The sequence below is a fragment of the Callospermophilus lateralis genome, chromosome 3, assembly GCF_048772815.1.
Source record: "Callospermophilus lateralis isolate mCalLat2 chromosome 3, mCalLat2.hap1, whole genome shotgun sequence".
NCBI lineage: Eukaryota > Metazoa > Chordata > Mammalia > Rodentia > Sciuridae > Callospermophilus > Callospermophilus lateralis.
The window spans coordinates 191,687,531-191,705,989 of record NC_135307.1 but is presented as its reverse complement, the minus strand read 5'-3'; positions in this window follow the sequence as shown (position 1 = coordinate 191,705,989).

The window sequence follows — 18,459 nt, the reverse complement described above, 5'->3', positions numbered from 1 at the left end:
CCAACAGCCCTGGGAAATGGGATGGGAGAGAAGAGGCTTTAAAAAGAGAAGAAGAGAATTTTGATATGAATAGATGTGGGTTCAACTCTTGGCTTGGCCTAAGCTGACTGTGTGACCTTGAGCAAACCTCTTATCTCTCTGAGCTTCTGTTCATTTGTGAAATGCACCCCGTGCCACCTACCCCACAGGGATGTGATGTGGATTAGGTGAGGTAGTGTGGAAAGGCCCTGAACCAAACTCTCTGAACTAATCTGATTTTGAATACTTTTTCTTTAGCCAATATAATAACCCTTTTTAACACCCATGTCTAAGAGACATTTTTAAATGCACAGAAATGTTTTAACTTTTAAGACAATACAACACATTTGTACACTCTCCACCTGAATTCGACAATTGTTATCCTTGCTGGCTGCAATGGCACATGCCTATAATCCCAGCAAGTCTGGAGGCTGAGACAGGAGGATCACAAATTTGAGGCCAACGCAGGCAATTTAGCAAGACCCTGTCTCAAAATTTAAAAATAAATAAATAAAAAGGATAAAGCTTGGTGGTAGAGTGCCTGCCCCTGGGTTCAATTTCCAGTGGGGGAAGGAGGGCAGCAAGAACAAGTAAATTAGCAATCATATCATATCCTTATATCATACCATATCCTTATAACTTCTGGTCTATTCTGGAGGCCTTGACCAGGAGGTCTTGCTACATCCAGACTAAATACTGATGACCAGCCTCTGTTTCTCTCCCTCTTTTTCTTCCTGTTTGGCAGTACTGGGGACTGACCCAGGAGCTGAACTATATCCCCAGCTCTTTTTATCTTATTTTATTTTATTTTGAGCCAGGGTCTGACTGGCCTCAAACTTGCAATCCTCCTGCCTCAGTCTCCTAAGTAGCTAGGATTACAGGTTACATTTTTTTAATGGAAGAAGAAGGGGGAAAAAAAGATATCGGGGGGGGGGGGGTCCCTGTCTCAATTCCCCCACCATGCTCCTTTTTCATCTCCAAATTAAGTTTCCAGCTCACCCGGGTATTCGTTTTTCATTCATTCCTTCCCTGGACTGTTCAATCCCTCCGGCAAACAGACTTGTTGAATTCTGCTTCCTGCAGAATGTTCCTGCAGAGTGTTACCTCTCCCAAGACTTTCCTCCAATGGAGCTTCCCTGTCCCCAGCCTCTCTGTCCATACCCTGGCCCATCTGTGGCACTTTTCATCCCCTGGCGCCGTATGGTCCATGCATGTGTTCACTTGTTCGTTTTTCTGTCTCCCAGATCAGAAACTAAATTCCCCAAGGGCAGGGATTTTGTTTCATTTTCTGCCATATTCTTGCATGTTACACAGTGTCCAGGGCCAGTGGGTGCTCAATAATTGTTCAAGAAATGCTGGAAAGACACCAGATGTGCTTTGAGCACATGCTGGGCCTGGCAGAGGCAGAGATGACTAAGTGGAGGTTCCTGTAGTCCTGCTGTGGGATGACAGGGACGTGAGCAAGCTGGGACAAGGAGGTGAAAGCAGGACTCATTGTAGCTGGCCTTAGAGAAGGCAACCTGAGAAATTCTAGATTGACTTTGAAGGGACATGAGACAGATTTGCTCAAGGGGCAGTGAGGGAGGCACCTGGCTGGCTGGAGCAGCTGGTTTCTGCAAGAAACAGGAAAAGGTGAGGACTGAGACTGGAAGACCTTGACCCTGGAGCTCAGCAGGCCCCTGGAGCCAGCCAGATCTGGTGACCAACCGGTCCTACCTCCTCCTGGCCTTCCTCTTGCATTCACACCAGTTACTTTACCTCTGGGACCTTCATTTGCACATCTGTAAAATGGAGATCCTATAGTTCCTTGCCTTAGAGTTGTCATGAGGATTCGGGAAAGAGTCCCTACTGTACCTGGCATGTAACTGTGCTCAATCCACGGGAGCCTTGCTGTTCTTACACTGTTTCCTGTGAGCTGTACAGAGCCCTTGGAGGTTCTGGAGCAGGGAAATGGCCTAAAGAAAGGGAGGCCCCCGAGTAGATCTCAGGAGAGCAGAGTGGAGCCCCCCCCCCCCCCCCCCCCCCCCCCCCCCGCACTTCTAACCGCCCAGCTGCAGGCTGGCCCAAGCCAAACACAAAAAGAAGGATCCAGCCTAAAGGTAAAAATCACAAGTATCACCTTGCCCTGCTCACCCCTTCAGACTCTCCTACAGCAAGTCCCAGGCCCACACCCTGAGGAAGCCATTGCATAATCCATAAACATGCAGGAGTAAGATAACATCACAGAGCAGAGACTATCAGTTCAAACTCCAGGAGCAGCAACAGATAAAGAGCACAGCATGCATATAACTGCAGCCATTAAGGGCTCCCAGTGCCAAGAACTCCTGAAGGCTGAGCAGTGGCTGACCCTGAGATTCACCTGGTAGCCTACAGCTGAGCTATGGCTAATCAGTCACTCTCAGGAGAAATGAGACTCAGAGCAGAAGGGGACACTTATCACTTCCTGTCAGCAGCTATAAAAGTCAGTGAGTCCTATGCCATTCTTTTCTCTCTACCAAATAACCCATCATGTTCTACAGAGCAGCTGAGTACTAGAATGAAAAGGAAATCCTCCAACCGCCTTGGACTAGTAATAAACTCATAGCATGAACAAGAAAGAAAAACACTGTTTTAAGCTTTAGATATCATGGCTGTTTGTTACTGAAGCATAACCTGGCCTATCCTAACTGAATATAAATATATTCTTCTGCAACTTGCTTTCTCTTGATATCATTTCTGTAAGATGTATCCATAATGATACATGAAAATTGAATTTATTTATTTCTACTGCTATATAATATTTTATCATATAACTAGATCACACTTTTTTAAAATCATTTTTCTGATGAGGTCTATATAAGTCATTTACAATTTTTTGCTCTTAGTTTTCTTTTTTTTTTTAAAGAGAGAGAGAATTTTTTTAATATTTATTTTTTAGTTTTTGGCAGACACAACATCTTTTTTGTATGTGGTGCTGAGGATCGAACCCTGGCCGCACGCATGCCAGGCGAGCGTGTTATCGCTTGAGCCCCATCCCCAGCCCTGTTCTTAGTTTTCTATAGCTCTGTAGCCAAGTTCTTTTGTAAAAAGCAGATAGTAAATGTTGTTGGTTTTAACAATATATACAATCCCTGGCACAACTACTTAAATCTGCTATTGTAGCACAAAAGCCACCATAGACAGTAAGTGAACAAATGTGCACGGCTGTTCTGGTAAAATTTTATTTACAAAGACAAGTGGTGGGCCAGATTTGCCCAGAGGTGATTGTTTGCTGAGCCTCGCTTTAGAGGATGAGCCTTTATTTCATGAAAGTATTTACAATAGGTTATTGTACTTAGTAAATATCAATTTTTTGTTTTGTCTTTAAAATTATTTTTATAAACTACCACCCTTCAGTTTATTTGATCTATTTCTCTTACCAGATTGAGCTTCTTCAAATATAATTTGTTTGTTTGTTTTGTTTTTGGTGCTGGGGATGGAACCCAAGGCCTTGTGCATGCAAGGCAAGCACTCTACCAACTGAGCTAGCCAGCCCCAAGCTTCTTCAAATATAATTTGCATCACATCATTCTTCAACCTCAAAACTTTGGTGGCTCTTTATAGTCTGTAGAACTATTCCTAACCTTCATTTGGTCTTTAAGACCCTCCATGATCTGGCCATGGGCTTTGTATCCCCCCACTTCTCTCCAATATGTAATAGAGCACAGCCAAGACCAATATCTGCTCTCTTCCTGCCCTCCAGCCCTCCTGAGGACTCCAAGATTTTATACTGAAGAGTGTCCTTAAGTAACAGCCTTGATTCTACACCACAAGGAGACCAGTCAGCATTTCAGGAGTTCCTACAGGGTTGGGGGCTTGGTCAGGGTTCCCGGAGCACATATGTGGGATAGAGCTCAATCAGCCTTCCATAATTCCACACAGAAGGAGTTTCTGCTAACATTCCAAGTCCACACAGATGAGGAAACTCTGCAGATGGTCCATCATGATAAGGAAAGCGGTTCCGTGGACGTTCCATGATTTCCTACACAGGCAGGCGTTCTGCAAACAGAGCAAAACTCAAGGCACAAGAAGGGGCTCTGCAAACATCCCATGATTAACTGTTCTTCATAATTCTATATACAAGAAGAAGTTGTTCTACGACCCCCAAATTCTATCCTCAGGAACGTTTCATGTTTTCATAATGAGGAGGCTTTATTGTATTTCATAGTTCTACAGACAGAGACGGGCTGTGGAGACCTTTTGTCAAAGCAGATTCCACACTGGCGATTCTAAAACAGGAGAGTAATCCTCACAACGAACAACTCTGCCAAGACGAAGGTGTTCATTTGCCCGATTTTTTTAGATCTGGGGTCCCATGGTATGAACCTGGGGGACTCTGTGTGCAGTTCAGGATAAGAGAGATAGGAGGCCATTCTCTAAATATGCCCCTCACCAGAGGAGGAGGCTGGCCAACAGGCCACAGCTGTACTCACAATCTGGAAGTCTGCAAATATCCTGTGATTTTATCCGTATGCAGAAGGGGGTTCAGACCACATTCCAAGATTTTACACAGATGAAGGGGTTCCAGCAAGATTCCTTGATTCTGCCAAGGGGAGAAAGAATCTCTGCAATATCCACTTACACTACATAAAGGGGAAAAGGAGGTTTGGAAGCGGCCCATGATTTTAAACCCAGGAAGGTGCTTGGGGAATCCTTGGCGATTCTGTGGCTATCAGGGTCTTGGTCAGTCTGGTCTGATGAAAGTTGGTGACTGGACAGTTTCACCATCAGACACCATAAGTCAGAGCCTGACCGTGTGAACATTTCAAGGACACATAGAGACACTGGAGACCTGGGACCAATACGGACTCAAAAACAAACAACAACAAAAAAAAAAACACTGTGAAATTGAAACTAACCAATGTTTAATTAAAATGTCTACAAAAGGGCTGGGGATGTGGCTCAAGTGGTAGTGCGCTCGCCTGGCGTGCGTGCGGCCCGGATTAGATCCTCAGCACCACATACAAAGATGTTGTGTCCGCCGAAAACTAAAAAATAAATGTTAAAAAAAAAAATGTCTACAAAATATAGTATCAATCAACTGCTTCTGGATTCAGATGATTGTATCTAATTGCACCTAATTGACAACATGAAGGGGCAATTTTCTTAGGCTTCACAGGATGTGGTAGGGACTTAAAAGTAATGCAAGGGGCCCAGGAAGATCCTGAAATGGCCCTAGAGGAGGAAGTTTCGGGCGAGTTTCCATGGGAAGTTCCCGTTTTGAAGCCACCCATGGCCCCTTCTCCAACCCAGTCCCTGAGAGCTGACAACCCGAAGCCAGGCCCAGTTCATTGACCACCGGGTGAGAAAGTATCTTGACTCTCGGGAGATGGACGGGGCTCCAGATAGCACCCAGCTTCGAGGAAAGCCATCCCTGTCGCCACGGTGGAAGCCGATTGGCCAAGGACAGTATGCTGTGGCAGGTGTCTGAAGGAATCAGATATTGTCACAGTCTCAGGAAGGAGTAACAGCCGTTTCAGCTTCTCTTTCCCTCTCCCCACAAGTGTCCCATGAGTCCCAGGGGAGGGCTCTGAGCCAGCCAGAGCATTGAAATGGGGCCAGAGGGGGGAGTTATGGCCCAACCCCAGGGTCACAAGCGGGAATGAAGGCTGTTGATCAAAGGCAGGGAAAGAGAATCCAAGTCCAGGGTCTTAACATCCCAGAGCCCAGCCATGATCAATCAAACCCACATGACAGCGAATACAATCCTGGCCTTAGCTCGAGGACTTTAGAGAAGAAAGCTTTTCCTCTACCCATCTGAGGCTCCCCCACTGGGCGCTTTCAACTAGACCAGTCAAGATGAACTAACAAGAAGCAGGAACACAAGTTCATTAACGTGGGCATCCATCACGGGTATGCAGGAGCTCCCAGTGCTGTTGACCTCAGGGGTGAGTGGAACTTGGGCTTCAGTGACAACATGTGCTAAACATAGAACAAAGGGCTTGGGGGCTAATGGGGGTGGGGGTGGGGGAGGCAATTTACAGGAAAGTGACTAAATTTCCTCTATCGATGTAAATTTCCTCTACAAAAGGAAAATGTGGTTCCTATTTTTAAGCTTTTCTGCTGGTTCTCAGTGACCTTTAACTCAAAATATCCATATGCCAAAGAGTACCCTTCGGGCTGGAGGATGGGAAGAGGTGATAGCTGTTGCTTCTCAAGTTTTTAAACCATGCGCCCTTTTATGGAATATAAGAGCATCTTACAGATTCCTCTGGCATCATTTAATGTAATTTCATTGTCTAGCCAGGGTTATGCTAAATTGCCCAGGAGGGTCTTGAACTTACCATCCTCCTGCCTGGGCCTCCCAAGTAGCTGGGATTATAGGTACACACACCACCAAGCCCACCACATGATACTTTTAAAAATTTTGTCTTCAAAAGCTCTAAGATGATTTAAGGAAGGCAAATACAGAATATATTAACTGGGACAGAAAGAAATTTGTTTGTTTTTGGTGCCGGAGCTAAGCAAGTACTATACCCCTGAGCTATACCCCACTCCAAGAAAGGAATTTCTTAAACCAGGCACAAAGAACAGAAACTATGAGGGTAAGAATAGTACACTGGCCTACATCAGAGTTCAATATTCCAGCCAGGTGTGGTGGCACATGTCTGTAACAGCTACTCAGGAGGCTGAGGCAGGAGGATCGCAAGTTCAAGGCCAGCCTGGGTAACTTAGGGAGACCCTGTCCCAAAATAAAAAACAATAAAAAAAGCTGGGATGTAGTTTGGTGGTAAAGCACTCCTAGATTCAATCTCCAGTACCTACCCCTTCCAAAGAGAGAGAGAGAGAGGGAGAGAGAGAGAGAGAGAGAGAGAGAGAGAGAGAGAGAGGAAGAGAAAGCATCAGTCCAATCACAAATAATAAAGGATTTCAAAAGGCATTTTGTTAAGACTAGGAAACCCAAAGGGCTCATCATCGTATAAAAAGTTGCTACCACTCAGAAGTATTCAGAGAAATGTGCTTAAAAACATAATGAGATACCAGCTCACATCTAGAGATTGACAGAAACTCTGCTTCTAGAAATGTGCTCCAAAGAAACTCTGGCCAAGTGAGCAGAGAAGAGCTATAGAGGGCCGCCCCGACCCCCCGCACAGGGTTGGGCTCGGCAGTAAAACTGCAGGCAGCTGAAATCCCATCCCTGGGGAATGGTGAATGAAATATGGATTGGTCACTTGGTGGCACACCACGCAGCAGTTACAATGAATGAACTAGAACTTCCTGTGTGTCGGCAATTGATATTTATAATGTTATGAGAAAAGAGGGGGCTCAAAACGAGATACGAGAGGCGCAGCGGGGTGACATTGACTGGCCTGGCAAACACCAACCACGGAACCGTCAATATTAGAGGAAAAAATGAAAGAAGGCCCAGCCCTAGCTTTGGCTTGGCTCGCCTGCCGCACCTCTTCCACACCTTGATCACACAGCGATGCTGTGCACTAAGGAAAGCAGGGCCTGGGTTAGGAGGCAGCTCAGAGGTAGAGAACATGCTTAGCACCGGACAGGGCTGCCGCCACCCCAGCAGGACACCAGAAACTAAAGTAAAAGGTATCAAAAAATTAGAACCTTCCTGCCCTGCTGGAGGGAAATGTAACAACATTGTGCAGCTACTTTGGAAAACAATCTAGCGCTTCCTCAAACAGTTAAAATCAGTTACCCTGACTGCCATTCTGCTCCTAGGTGAAGACCCAAGAGAAATGGAAACTCATGTCCACAGAAAATCCATACGCGAGAGTTGAGAGTAGCACTGGATATCACAGCCAAAAAGTGGAAGCAAGTCAAATATCTACTGACTGCTGGGCACCGTAGCACAGGCCTGTGATCCCAGCAGCTCAGGAGGCTGAGGCAGGAGGATTGCAAGTTCAAAGCCAGCCTCAGCAAAAAGCAAGGTGCTAACTAAGCAAGTCAGGGAGACTCTGTCTCTAAACAAAATACGAAATGGGGCTGGGGATGTGGCTCAGTGGTGTGTGTGTTGGGGGGCCCTGAGTTCAATCCCTGGTACCAAAAAACAAAACAAAACGAAAACAAAAACATAAAACCAAATATCCATTGACTGATGAGCAGATAAAATGTGTTATATCAGTATAAAGGAATAATATTCAGCCAAAAAGAAAAAAAAAGAAGAAAAAGAAAGAAAGAAAGAGGAGCTGACACATGCTACTATGGGAATGATCTTGGAAGCTTTATGCTGGGTGAAAGAAGACACAGATTGTGTGAGTCCATTTAAGGCAATGTACAGAATCTGCAAATCTATAGATAGTAGTCATCTAGGGATGGGGGATGCAGGGAGGTGGGGGGGACTGCTAAAGGGTGGAGGGTTTCTTGGGGGGGTGATGCAAATGTTCTAAACTTGATTGTTCTAAACTTGATGGTAGTTGCACAACTTTGTGAATACACTAAAAAGCATTGAATCCTATGTTTTACTTATTTTTTAATTGTATGTTTTAAACGGATACATTGTATGCTATGGGTAATGTTTCTCAATAACATTTATATATATGTGTGTGTGTGTGTGTGTGTGTGTATATATATATATATATATATAGAGAGAGAGAGAGAGAGAGAGAGAGAGAGAGATTGTGTATGTTAAATTCAGTTTAAATAAATCAACTCCACACTTATTTTTTAGTTGTTGATGGACCTTTATTTTATTTGCTTATGTATGAGTGGTGCTAGGAATCGAACCCAGTGCCTCACACGTATGAGGCAAGTGCTCTACTGCTGATCTCCAACTCCAGCCCCATCCCACACTTATTTTTTACTGAACTGGTTCCCATCTCTACACGTCTCTCATGATACACACACACACACACACACACACACACACACACAGAGCTAACCACTATTGTTCATTTCTTTTTTTTTTTTTAATTTTGTTTTTTAGTTGTCGGTGGACACAATATCTTTATTTATTTTTTATGTGGTGCTAAGGTTCAAACCCAGTGCCTCACATGTGCTAGGCAAGCACTCTACCACTGAGCCACAACCCCACCCCACTATTGCTCATTTCTTGTTGATTTTTCCAGAGTTTTCATGCATATAAAAGTAAATATAAAATAATAATAATAATAATAAGTGAATATAAGGGCTGGGGCTGAGGCTCAGCAGTAGAGCACTCACCTAGCACGTGTGAGGCCCTGGGCTCGATCCTCAGCACCACATAAAAATAAATAAATAAAATAAAGGTATTGTGTCCAACTACAATTAAAAAATAAATGTTTTGTTTTTAAAAGTAAATATAAATATAGATTCTCCTCCCTTACCCTGGTACACAAGAAGCATCATCTTGCTTTGCCCTTCCTATAATGTGCCAGTGCATTTACACTTTCCTGATTCCTTTTATAGCCACATAGCATTCAATTTTACGGATAGACCGTAATTCGTTTAACTAGTCTTGGGATAGACATTTGGGTTGTTCCTAACTCTGTTCTGGTGCTGGGGATAGAACTGGTGGCCTAGTGCTCTACAACAGAGCTACACCCCCAGCCTCTACCCCACCCCCAGCCTCTACCCCACCTCTTTTTACCTTAACAATGTTACAAAGCATAGCTGTTCTATGCTTTGTAACATAGCCTGCAGGATAAATGACCAGAAATGGACTTTCTGAATCAACAGGTACATCTCTGTAGTGGTGACTGACACTGCCAGATGGTGCCACACTGGCCCTACCATACAAGTCCCCAGCAGCGAAGTGCCCGGTGCCTGATTTCACCAGCCTCGCTGAGGGAGGCAGTGACTCCGTAGTTTAGTTTGCATTTCGTCTTCTGTGAGCATTCGCGTCTTTCGACATGTTCAGGAGCCATCCGTACTTCTCTGGTCATTCTCTTTGTGGCTTCCCCACTGGATGCACACTTTTCTTTCTATTTCTGAAAAGAAGACGCTCTCTACTAGGAGAACTCAGCCTTTTGTACGTGAACGGAAGATGTCCCCTGACGTGACTTTGGTGCTTCTCCGTCCCTGTACTTGGGTTTCTTGGCCTGTAGCTCCTCTTTCCTGTTCCCTAGACCTCCACCCGCCCGCCCCCTGTCTTCGTCCAGGCGGTGCTATAACCAATTACCATAAACTGGATGGCTTATAAACCACAGAGGTGTATTTTTCACAGTTCTGGAGACTGAGAAGTTCAAGATCAAGACACTGGCGGATTCAGTGTCTAGCCAGGCCTTGTCTTCTGGTTAGCTGGGGTCTTCTCACAGTGCTCTCAAGGGTGGAAGAGCCGGGAGGCAGCTCCCTGGGGCCCCTTATCAGGACACTGATCACAAATTCCATCCAGGTGGGCTCCATCCTCATGACCTACCACTTTGCAAGGTCCTGTCTCCTAATACCTGATAGGATTACCCTGCCTATGAAGAATTCGGATTACCTGAAGGGCTGCTGTATCTGCGTCTGATTGACCAGCCCTGATTCCTGGGAGTGATGTCATTCCCACTCCTTCTCAGCCATGAAAAGTTGGACTAAGTTGTTGGCTGTAACTTAAATCACTATAGTAATAAGAAACCTGAGGAGGAGCGTGCGGCCCAGGTTCGATCCTCAGCACCACATACAGACAAAGATGTTGTGTCCGCCGAGAACTAAAAAATAAATAAATATTAAAATTTCTGTCTCTCTTTCTTAAAAAAAAAAAAGAAAGAAAGAAACCTGAGGAAATACTTTTAAAAGTTCTGTGTGTAGACACCGTACCGTGATTATGACAAACCAGATCCAAAGTGCCATGACTTGGAACCCAGGAGAGCAGGTTGCTCTGGGAAGCCCCTTACATGCCCCTGACCCGCCACTGTCTTGTCTCTTGGTTTTCTCTATTTCCCAAAGTGCTGGGAGGGGCTTCCTCTGAGGTCCCTTTCCCAGAAGGAATGCAACAATTATGAAATTTCATTAATCAGACAAGATTAACCAGAAAGAAAAGACTAAAGATCTCCACACCAGGACACCTGCCTGTCTGGACAGACTTCTCATCTATTCTTCCGAGAGACTTTATCTATAATGAAACAAACTTTGTTACCAGGTATCTCTCCCCTCTCCCCTGCCATCCTGGTCACCAGCACCTCCAGATCCCCCCAAAACCTCCCTATTCAAAACTATTCATTAAGGTAGCTCAGAAAGTTACTTAAGCCTCCACCATCTGGCTGCTGGAGAGTCTCATATTTTGTGTGTGAGTCCTGTCTCTGATTTTTTCCACATTCATGTTAATAAATGTGTGTATCTTTTCTCCTATTTAATCTGCCTAATGTCAATTCACTCCAGTAAAATTTCAGAGGGTGGAAGGGAAATCTCCCACCAGCCTCCAGTGTCTACATATGAACTCTGGAGAATCCGGCTTTCAGGCAAGGGCACCCCCTCCCAGAGGCCGCTCCCAGCCCTCTAATTCCTATTTGTCTCTCATGCAAAACACATTTGTTCTGTCCCAACAGCCTCAAAGTCTGAACTCACTCCTTGAACTTTAAAGTCTAAGTCCAAAGTCTCATCTAAAGATTATCTAAATTAGATTTGGGCAGGACTGGATGACTCACACGAGGCCAACTGCTCAGCGGAGACATTCCTGAGGAACCAGGAGGAAGAAGGGGTAACAGGTCCTCGAGCAGCTCCAACACCCGAGGCTTGAGAACAGTCTGACTCAAGTCTCTGGCCCCAGGCTCCCTGGGGTCGGCTGTGGCCTTCCGGATCCCCTGGGGTGGAGGTCCTGCCCCCACAGCCCGACTCCCAGGACCCCCGACTCCAAGGCTTTGCTGGCTGCAGCTTCGGCACACTCCGGTGGTTAGAGTCGAGCCTGGGGCTCTCTGGGGCTGGACTTGTGCTTTGGGGGCTCCAAGGCAGCCCTGCCCCACACCCTGCTGGACGTTTCCCTCGGGGGGTTCTCTGCTGTCCCTGCAGCCACTCTCTGCCTGAGCCCCACAGCTTGTGGCCATTCTTGGAAACCTAGGTGTGAAGCCAGATTTAAAGACAGGTAGTCAGTGTAGTTAGGTAAATCGGGTCTAATATCAAGTAAGATCCAAAATGGAGGCCATGTTGAGAATGAATTCCTGGAAAAGCAGAACAACTCTTGGAATGTTAATGTCCCCAAGACCCAGGGCCCATCCTAAAGAAATGTTAATGAAGATCACTTCTTTGGCCACCTGTGTCCCACCCCTGGGCCTTCCCACCTACATCCCCGTCACTGAAAGAACTATAAAAAGGGAGACAACCGCACTTCCACGGTTTCCACCTCTTGGGTCCCCTTCTCCTCCGGGAGAAGTCTTTTCTGCTGTCCTTTAATAAACTTCTACTTTCCACCCTGACCTTGCCTGGGCCTGCTTCTCTGTGTTATTCTTCAACATTGGGGAAGCAAGGACTCTTCACCGGTCAACAGCGGAAACAGGTGGAGGTAGCCGTACCCCCCCAGATTTGGGGGCACAGCGTGGGTCATACCGGGGCTCCCTGGGCCTGTAACTGGGTGGCTGAGGAGACAGAATGGAGTGTGGGGAGCCTTGGGGCGACACTGGCAGCCCAGGCCCCACAGCACCCACACCTCCAATCTGGGCTTGTGATGGGAGGGGCAGGCCAGTGACCCCAGCAACGCCTTCAGTCATCCTCCAGTTCTCTAGGACCACAGACCCACACTAACCTTATCAGAATGTCCTTTGGTGACACCTTTGTTCTCTCCTGAACAGCATTTCATTTTTCCCCAATGTGCCAGGGCTCAGACCTTTTGATTAACACTTCTGTCTTCTCCCATTTACTGTAAGCACTTAGGAAAGAACTATCTACACCTACAACACTGCTTAAAAACATACTTCTTTCTTTCTTTCTTTCGTTTTTTTTTTTTTTTTTTTTTTTGTGTGTGTGTGTGTGTGTGTGTGTGAGATACCAGGGATTGGACCCAGGGGTGCTCCACCACTGAGCTATATCCCCAGCCCTTTATACTTTTTATTTCAAGACAGGTTCTCAATAAGTTGCTGAGACTAGCCTCCGACTTGCAATCCTCCTGCCTCAGCCTCCCAAATCACTGGGGTTACAGGTGTGCACCACCATGCCCTGCAATATTCAATTTTACTGCTCACAAGTTCCATGTTCATGAAGCACCATGACATCAACACAGTCAAATTCGGTGCCACTTTATAACAAGGGTTGCCTCTCCCCCAGTTCCCAATAACATTCCTCATCAGAATGACTTACTCTTCATAACCCCTCAGCATTCTGTTCCTGGCCTCAAAAGTGTTCTCTTTGATGGTCAGAAGGGCAAGCTCTCTCTGCAGCTTCCTCTTTCCTTTCTGGGGTTTTACAAGAATCACCCTTAATATATATTTTTTTCACCCTTAATATTAATAGTCTGTTCATGGCAACGTAGGTTTCTCTTGGTGTGCACCTCAAAACTCCTCTAGTTCCAAAGTTTCTTCCACACCATGAATATTTGCAACAGCAGCTCCTCCCCCACTTGTGGGTGCCAACTTTCAGGCTTTGTCTTTTGGGATGGCTCCGATGGCTTATAAGCAACAGAAAATTATCTAGGTTTGTGCCAGGGACCAGGATCTCTGTAGAACTCCCAAGCTTGTATTTTTTTTTTTTTTTTTAAAGAGAGAGGAGAGAGAGAGACAGACAGAGAGAATTTTTTTTTAATTTATTTTTTTTTTTTAGTTTTTGGCGGACACAACATCTTTCCCTGTATGTGGTGCTGAGGGTCGGACCCGGTCCTCACGCATGCCAGGCGAGCGCGCTGCCGCCTGAGCCACATCCCCAGCCCCACCAAGCTTGTATTTTAACATCTCCGGTATGCTTGAAAGGGTGGAAAAGTTTTTTTGCTAGTGAAGATTGGGCTCCCTGGACTTATTTAAGAAACAAGGCTGGAGTATAGCTCAGTGGTAAAGCATGAGCTTAGTATGCACAAGGCCCTGGTTTTGATTCCCAGCACTACAAAATCAGAAGAAAAAGAGAGAGAAGGATCAAAGAGCTAGGCATGGTGTCACACGCCTGCAATCTCAACATCTCAGGAGGCTGAGGCAGGAGGATCACAAGTTCAGCAACTCAGTGAGGCCCTAAGCAAATTAGTGAGACCCTGTCTCCAGGACCAGCTGGAAGAAGGAAAGAAAACAGCAGCAGCAATTATCAAAACAGCTGGCATTTATTAAGTTCTTATTCTGTGCCAGACATAACACCAAGTATGTCACGCATATTAACTTAGCTAATCCACTCAATAACTCTATTAATTACTAATCTTTCCATCCCCATTTGCAGAAATAGGGACTGAAGCCAGGTATGGTGTGCACACCAATAATCCTGGCAATTCTGGAGGCTGAGACAGAAGGATTGTAGGTTTGAGGCCAGCATCAGCAACTTAGTGAGGCCCGCAGCTATAAAGGGTCCTTGGTTTCAATCCCCAGTACAAGAAGACGAAGAGGAGGAGGAGGAGGAGGAGGAGGAAGAGGAGGGGAAGAGGAGGAGGAGGAAGAGGAATAGATTGAGGCACAGATTTACCCAATTCCCGTAGCTGGTAAATGGCAAAATGGGTACTGCAACCCAGCAGCCAGAGCTACAAGAGGAAGGCTGAGTTGCACACTGGGGTGGGCGTGGCTGAGTCAGGTGGAGGCCCCAGTGAAGTGCTCAGGGGAGTCCAGAGAGCAGGCTGAGGACGGGCTTGAAGACATTCTCCCAGGACTCTGCACTGGGGAGTCAGGTGGGGCCCAGGAGGGGGACCCCAGTCTCCCCAAGAAGCCTCCCTTGGGAAGAACCAGGACTGCCCTGCCAATCCTGCTCTCCAAGTCCTTCCCATCTTTATTCAGAATAAAAGCTGAAGGCCTCCCGTGGCCCACAAGCCCTTACTCTACCCTGTAGCTCTTCTGGCCTCCTTGCCCATGCTGAAGCACCCTACGCTCCCTCCCCGCCTTGTACCTTTGCACACGCTACTCTCTGCCTAGAATGTTCTTCCCCCCATCACACCAGCCTAACTCCACTTTACCCTTTATGTCGGACCACAGGTCACCTCCTCAGGCCCTTGCGGACTCCTGGATGACATAGAGCCTCTGATCCTCCACACTCTTCTGACCTCCCCTGCAGTCTTCCTCGGGGTCCTCTGCCATTAGAGACTGCAGGGATTTCCACAGTTTGTCAAAGAGGAGGTTGATGACTAGCCGCTAAAGAGTGACGCGAGGAGGTGCCTTTTAAATAGTTATTGAGTCACTTGGTGATGGAGGCCAGACCAAGGGTTCCTCACAGGCAAACCAGATGGGGGCCATGAGCAGCAGAGAGCCCTGCAGAGACTGAGGGGCCTGGCAAAGCCACCCTGAATGTGCTCCTCCTCTGCCCGGAAGCTGCCCACGGCTCCCCACTGCCTCCAAGAGAAAGTGCCAGCAGCAGCTGCAGACCCTGCCTTGACCCATCCCTGCCACCTGCCATTTTTCACTTGGTCTCTTCTTTTATATATATATTATTCGTTGGTCTCTTTTCTCAGGAACACAACCACACCGTGTTCCCTTAGTTCTGAAATGAGGTGCACGTCCCCTCTCTCTGTGACATCTTCCCCCCACCCCAACTCTCCCTTCCCCTTCCCACTCTCCTTGGCCAGGACACACCCACAGACTTTAAAGACGTCCTGGCAGAGACTCCAGGGCACGCAAGGCCCGGAGCCCAGGCTGGAGGGCCATAGCGGCAGAGGTGGCCAGCGTGGCTGGAGTGGAGAATGGGCAGCAGGGGATGAGGCTGGAGGACAGGGCCGCAGGGCCACCAGGGAGGGCCTTGTCCATCCAAGTCAGTCTTGGGCTTTCACTCCAAACGGGGTGTGGGCTGCAGGAGACATTTTTCATTTTTGTTTTGTGGTGCAAGGGATGGAACCAGGGCCTAGGCCAGCGCTCTACCCCTGAGCTCCACCCCCGGCCCAGAGAAGCTGGCACTGGCTTTGGGTCCCTTGGGTATCCAGAGAATGCTTGGAAAGGCAGAAGCAGGGAGACTCCAGCAACCTCCATCAGAGCTCCTCCCCACTTGGTCTGTGCCCCACAAACACAAGCAGACACTGCTCTCAACAAGCAAAGCCTCGATTTCTTCTGTTTTCTGTCCTAGTTGGCTGTGTGCAGCAGGTGCTGAAGCACGGTGGTTAAGACCCAGGGCCTTGGAGGCTGCCATCTGAGTTAAAGTCCAGCCTCCCCCACTTAATAATCCAGTGTTAGGCTGGTGCAGTGGCACACACCTGTAATCCCAGCAGCTCAGGAGGCTGAGACAGGAGGATGGGGAGTCCAAAGGCAGCCTGAATAACTCAGAGAGACCCTGTCTCTAAATAAAATACAAAAAGTGGCTGAGACTGTAGTTCAGTAGTTAAGTGCCCCTGGGTTTAATCCCTGGTACCCCCCCAAAATAATAATCAGGTGTTTGGTAGCTAGTTGAGATCTCAGTTTCCCCATCTGTAAATTGGAGGTGATATATTGTGCTGACCTGGCGGAGTTGTCCTCAAGATTAAATAAATTAGTCTGTGTAAAGGTGCCCAGGGGAAGGTACTGGCTGCTAAATGTCATTAGGAAGGGCCTGCGGGGCCTGTCTTCGCTGCTGGAGCTGTGAGTCTCAGGAGCTTGGATCACTTTAACCCAGGTGCCCAGAGGCACTTTGCAGGATTTTCAAGCCTCTGGGGCTACAGAGGCCTCCTGTGCTGCCTTCTCCTCTGGTGTGTGTGTGTGTGTGTGTGTGTGTGTGTGTGTGTTTGCAATTCTCGCAATAGGTTCCCATAGAAGCTTGCCATGTTAACACCTCTCAAGGGCTCCACAGGTCTCCTGGACAGGTAGAGAGGATCACAGGTGCAGCCAATCCCAGGAGGGCAGGCGGGTAGAGCTCCTGCCTAATGCATAAGGGAGGTAAAGAAAAGTCCCAGAAGGGTTAGGCCACGAGGCGCACATTAGGGTGAGAATCCAGGTTTCCTCTCTCTGGAACTGAGGGCTTTCATTTATTTTTTCTTTTTCTTTTTCTTTCTTTTTAAATATTTTTTAGTTGTCAATGGACCTTTTTACCTTATTTACTTATTTATTTGCAGTGCTGAGAATCAAACCCACTGTCTCACATACACTAGGCAAGCGCTCTACCCCTGAGCCACAACCCCAGCCCCTTGTTTCCTTTTACAAGTGTAAATTATACAAGTAAGGAGTCTCCTCATCTGAAAAACATGCAGGTAAGTGAAAACAATGTGTCATGGCCACCCTGTGTCACCGGCCCACACTCTCTACCCAGGCCCTGGCCCCTGCTTTTCCACTTAACAAACCACCCTCCGGCATGGCGGCTCCCCGGGCAGCCATGGGTTTGTTAATGCATCGCTGTAGCCCCAGTGCTGAGGACAGCGGCCACAGTGAAGGCAATAAATATGCATAAAAAAAATGATTCCTGCAATCCCTGCCCCGCCATGCCAAGGTAACTGCCGTTGTCAGTTGGCCTTTCTTTCCTTCCAGATCAGCACCATCCAATAGAAAGTTCTGCTACAACAGAAATGTCATCATTAGCCTCTGCTGCACTTCAAGTACCACTGACGGCTTTGAGGAACTCTAAATTTAATCCTAAATAATTTGTATCTAAAAGTAAATAGCCAGTCACCAGTGGCTAGAGACAACCTCCCCAACCCTGACACCTTCTTCTGAGCATCTACAAATCCATGTACACTCACGGGCCATTTTGCACTTTTGTGTTTTATGTAAACTTTCATTCTCTCTATAGTCTTCTGCTACTTCCCTTTTTTCACTGAATGCTGTATTTTGGAAGTCATATCATATCAGGATGTCAGGCCATGCAGATCTACCTCTTTTTTTTTTTTTTTTTTTGAGGTACTGGGAATCTACTCAGGCTAAGCAAGCGCTCTACCTCTGGACTACATCTTTGAAAAAGTTTCTAGGGAGCATGCGGGGGAGAAGCCTAGTTATTCCATCGAATATGAGTGATTTTATTATTGTCTCCATAGTGTGGAGACTCCGGTTTCAGAAAGTTGCCCTGAATTACACAGTCAGTAAATGACAGAGCCGGGATTTGAACCCAGACACTGGGGGCCAGGTTTGCGTGTCCATTTCCTGTTTTCCCAGCTCCCATCCAACTAGCCTGCAGAGGGGCAGCTCCAGTGCCACGTGGGCGGGCCTGGGTCCTTCACCCACAGGGCAGACGCTCCGGGGTTCTTCTCAGGGGTGAGACCCTGGGCCCTGTGACAGGAGAGTCAGAGGAACAGGCAGAGTCACTAAGGGCCAGGTGATGCAGGCCAGCTTGCTGATCTGATCCGCAGCAAACAGAAACGGAGTTCAGCAGAGTTCCTGGAATCCAGGACCAGGAGCTGCCAAAAATGGGCCATCTCTTTTAGGAACAATTGAATGTCACCGGGGTAACCCAACACGCCGGCCAGAGAGGCCTCCTGCCCACAGCCTCACAGAGCAGCCTGTGTGAGCCAGGCCAGGCTCCAGGGGTAAAAAGGGCTGGCAGGGCGCCCTGGAGGCCATTTGAGGAGACACT